This window comes from Galeopterus variegatus, unplaced genomic scaffold, assembly GCF_000696425.1.
Source record: "Galeopterus variegatus unplaced genomic scaffold, G_variegatus-3.0.2 Scaffold3897, whole genome shotgun sequence".
Taxonomy (NCBI): Eukaryota; Metazoa; Chordata; class Mammalia; order Dermoptera; family Cynocephalidae; genus Galeopterus; species Galeopterus variegatus.
Genome location: NW_007730008.1, coordinates 200,909 through 205,753, shown reverse-complemented (window position 1 = coordinate 205,753; position 4,845 = coordinate 200,909). Strand labels below are relative to the sequence as shown.

Genomic DNA, 4,845 nt, shown 5'->3' with positions numbered 1-4,845 from the left:
TGCAGACAGCACCATGCCGAGGGTTGCCATCCTCTTACCAGTCAAAAAAAAAAAAAAAAAAAGCTGCAGGCAAATGAGGTAGAAAAGGCAAAGACATAAAATGGAAACCAGCAGAAGGGCAAAGAGTATAGTTCCCACAGCACTAGTGGACAGCAGGCCTCCGAAGGCTGAGAATGCAAAAAGCAGTGTGACCCCCACACAGCTGCAAGGAGTACATGCCTTCAGTTTCTTCTGCAACATGGGCCACTATCTGGATGGCAAATGTCACCATGATGAAGGTATGTAGGGACGGGGGAAGCCATGAAGCCAGGCAGACAAGCAAAGATGGCCATATTCAAGGACAGTGTGCTGGATATAATGGCAGCATTGGCACTATAGTCGAAGAAGATGAGGTGGCCTAATAGCATGAAGACTGACACGGCATAGATGGGGTCAGTGCTAACAGACTCTGTCAGGGTCTTCAGCAACAGTGAAAATCCATAAGTGAAAGTAATGAAGACTAAGGCACTCTTCAAGTCAGCTCGCTGGGTCTGCCCACTCTTCTTCCACCCTTCACCTCCATCAATGAGATCAAACAAAACATACCCAATCAGTGAAGTAGCCACGCCAGGCCCAAAATGCCTGTGGGGGGCCAGAAGACCCTCATCCATATACCACCATATAACCACAAAAACACAGACGCTGCACAGCTGCTGTATCACCACACTGGATACAAATACCACAGCCCAATATTGGTATTTCTGGGCACAGGTGGTTGTCTGGAGCTCCTCCAGGAACCTCCGTACCACGTAGTTACCAGGGAAGGGCTGTCGCTCATACAAGACCTTCTGCCACGTGGCCTCCTTGGTGTTAGTTACAGATTTGGCACACATTATCCTTGCCCTCAAACTCAGGCCAGTTCAATCTCTCTTGAAGAAGTCCATGTGGCTCTCATTCCTCATGAAGTTTTGAAATAAGACCTCTCTGGAAATTCCATGCTGTGCTGCATTGATATTCTACCAGCCTGTCCTTGTTTTCAAAGGCAGCAGTCCAGGCTAGGCCTGAAATAAATGAGTTTGTTCTTTGAGGCAGGACAACACAGCCAAGTTCCTCATTTCTTCCACGAAGACCACAATGGGTTTTGCTTCACCAGCCAGCCACCCTGAGAACCCCTCTCATTGCAGCAGGGACCCCAGCTCACCATCTCATGGCCACAGCCGGCACTGGAGGACTCGCAGCACCGAGAAAGGCAACACTCACCTGCAGGGTCAGGAACGGGGGACGGGGCTGGACAGGGGTAAGTCAGGGTGTCCCCAGCACGCCCTACTCACCCTCCCGGCCTCCCCTGCTCACCACTGCCCCTCACCCAGCCTTTGGCCTGCTGGGACAGCTGAGGAGAAGGCCAGGAAACACTGACTCTCACACGGAACCCACCAGCCAGCGAGCTCCCGGGGTGCACAGCTGGAGGAGGGTGGCCGCCCACCTCCTAAATAGGCATTTCTCAAAGGAAGATGTACGAATGGCCAACAGACACGTGAAAAAATGCTCAACCTCACTCAGCATCCGGGAAATGCAAATCAAGACCACTTTGAGATACCATCTCATTCCAGTTAGGATGGCTAACACCCAAAAACTGATGGGGCACCAGGTTCTTCCAATTCCTGAGCTTTCTCATGCCCTTCAGCATTAATTAACATCCTTTCTGTCTTCCCTTACTCCATGACTTAGTTTTCTCCACTGTACTAAAGCTATTTCCGTTTATCTATAACCTGTAGCTTCCAAAATGTTGTTGACATCTCTTGTCTGCTGTTGTCCCTTCTCCAGGTCTCTTTGTTCATGTGAGTTTATGCCCTTCTAATTCCTTTACTGTCATTTTAGTGGGGTTTTGAGAGGGAGAAGAGGTGTGGTGTATATCCATGTGATTCAATCTGCCACATTTACTCTAAAGTCTCTTTACAGTGTTTGAATTGTGTGCCCTGTCTCCCTGTATTAGTCCCTTTTGTGTTGCTAAAACAGAATATCTGAGACTGGGTAATTTATAAAGAAAATGAAATTTATTGCTTACAGTTTCTGAGGCTGCGAAGTCCAAAGTCCATGTGGTGGTGGTGACAGTGATTCAGGGATCTCACATTGCAAGATGGTGGAAGTAAATAGAGCAGAGCGAGAGAGAGAGAGACAGACTCTCTTCCTCTTTTAAAGCCCTCAGAACCATGCCCTTGACCACCGTTTTTAATCCATTCACTACTACACTGTCCTACAATCCAATCACCTCTTTTAAGGCTCCACCTTTCAATTACCATAATAGGATTTCCCACCCTTTCAATAGTCACAGTGGGGGCCAAGTTTCTAATACATAAAACTTGTGAACACAATTCAAGCTTCAATGAGTTTTGGGGGGACATAATTCAATGCACTACACTCCCCTTAGTTAGGGAGCTCTTACTGTATTCTCCTTAGGCTAGGGGTCGGGTAGAGGGTAACAAAAGATTAGAAAATACATACCCTTCCTCCAAAAAAGTACACTTCATTTGACTCAGGGTTGGGTAAAGGCTATTTTTCCATTGTGTGATTTCTATCACCTACTCTTTTCAAAAGCAAGGAAGCCCTGCCATCCTTCCCATGTGTTTTATGTATTTTGGCTAAGGGTGCTGAAGGGTTGGGTGAGGTTCTCAGAAAGGTTATAGGATGGAAAACTCCAAAATTTTTTTTTAATTTAAATTTTTTGGTTTTTTGGTAGCTGGCCAGTATGCGGATCTGAACCCTTGACCTCAAAAATCTGACTCTGGACCTACACAAAGTCAGTGCTGGGCAGGAGCAGGAGAGATTATTAAATTCAATTTCCTCATTTCATTAAAAGTAAAGTGAAGCCCAGGGAGATGTACTTGATTTGGATCAACTTCGGGTTAAAGGATTGCTCAAAAATAGGCTCTTTGCAGTCATTGGGCATGTGTCTAACGTTCCCTCTACTCCAAGGCTGTAGGCTTCTTGCTGTGCCTCAGGTCAAAAGTCGTTTTAGGGGCCGGCCCGTGGCTCACTCGGGAGAGTGTGGTGCTGATAACACCAAGGCCACGGGTTCAGATCCCATGTAGGGATGGCCGGTTAGCTCACTGGCTGAGCTTGGTGCTGACAACACCAAGTCAAGGGACTGGTAAGGGGATCGCAACCCTCGGCTTGGTGTCCGCGCCACGCTCAGCCAGTGAGCGCACCGGCCATCCCTATATAGGAGGATCCGAACCCGCTCCCTCCCTTGGCTGCGCGTGCCCGGCGGGCGTGAGAGGAGGCGGGGAACGGGGGAAGGGGCGGGTGTCGCGGGAGGGAAGGAGGAACCGGAGGCCTCCTCCTGAGAGGAGCGGAGGCGGCAAAATGGCGGATCGCTTCTCCCGCTTTAAGGAGGACCGAGACTTTCAGGTAAACACAGGCGTCGCTGCAGATCCGGGGAAGGCGAAGGCGTTGGCTGAGCCCGGAACCTCCTTGATCCCCGGCTCCCAGCTCTCTTTCCTTCCACGCTCTGCTCCGGCATGCGAACCGGCTGGCTCTTCTCCCACCTCGGGCCACAAGTAAGCTTTATTTTAATGCTTTAAGCAGGAATTCACTAGCTTTTAAGGTACTTAAGCTGAGGGATAGACATCAAAGCAGTCTTTCTTATGGGAAGATTAATTCAGATATAGTTATGTTAGATATGCTATACCCATAGAGTTAAAGCTCTGATAATCAGTGTCCATTAGCCAGAGTTAATGTGAATGGGGGCAAGGGAGTAGAGGGTGTATACAAGGGAGTGATTACAATAATGGACTTGTGCTTTTAAACTTGGTAAGGAGATAAATGAGGACTTCTGGGGAGAGAGGGTGGTGGTGGTGGTAAGAGGGTGAAAAGTTGGTAGGATCAATAAATTGTAGATTTGGATGGGGTCTACGTTAGAGTGGGAGTAGTAATAGGAATGAGCTGGAAAGATAGAAGGTGGTTGTTGTAGAGCACAATGTTTGAAATAGAGAGCATGGAAGGGTTTAGATTATTGTCACTGACCGTGAGAGTGAATGGCTCAAGCGGAATGGAGGACAAGATCATTGTAGGAAAGGAAATTAAGGAACAGAGGTACCAGGATGTTGTAAGATCATCTAACCTGGATATGAAAATGATAATGTTGTATGATTGCATGCTGTCATGGTTTAATAAATGTTCTCATATATATTCTTTTCTGATTCTTTTAGTAATTCAGTGAAGTAAACAGAATAGGTAGTAACCCTATTTTATAGATGAAGAAACTGAGGCCCAGATAAATTAAGTATTTTGCCTAGTGCAGAGCTGAGTTTTGAACTTTCTGGTCTGAAATTTTGATTTCTTTTGTAACTTTCTTTCTTCTGTGGTATACAGACTAGCCTCTATTCAAGGAGATGTGTTGGTATTGTTTCTCTTTAATACATGGCAGCAATTTTTACCAGTTAACTAGCTAGTAGGAAATAGTTGGTATGCTTATCATTAAAGATTATATATATTTTTGTTTCCGAAATATCTCAGTGTTGTATACTTAATCAATCCTTTATATCTTCTTGCTGGTCTTTTCACTGTGTGTAGGTCTTGCAGACAATCCCATTCCATTTCCCAAAGATTACTGAGTGCCCATTTGTTAGCTTGGCATCATAAAAGGATAAGAAAACAAGGAAAAATCAGTCCTTGTGCCAGAAAGAGAGTAGGTTGGAGAGAATGATACTTCTGGAGTCTGTCAAGTTAAGGTACTATAAACTTATCCTTGACCAATACAACATTAAACGTTCACGGCTGTGATGTCTGGTCAGGATAATATCAGCTACTATTTGTTGATTAGATGTTACATGTCAGGCCCAGTGCCAAGCATTTTGGAGATATTTA

General features: G+C 46.0%; 1 pseudogene; it reads right to left on the bottom strand.

Annotated features, from left to right (window-relative positions):
* LOC103601828 overlaps nt 1–872 on the bottom strand; it is a 2,000-nt pseudogene extending 1,128 nt beyond the window's left edge.
* Nucleotides 873–4,845: the final 3,973 nt, after the last annotated feature.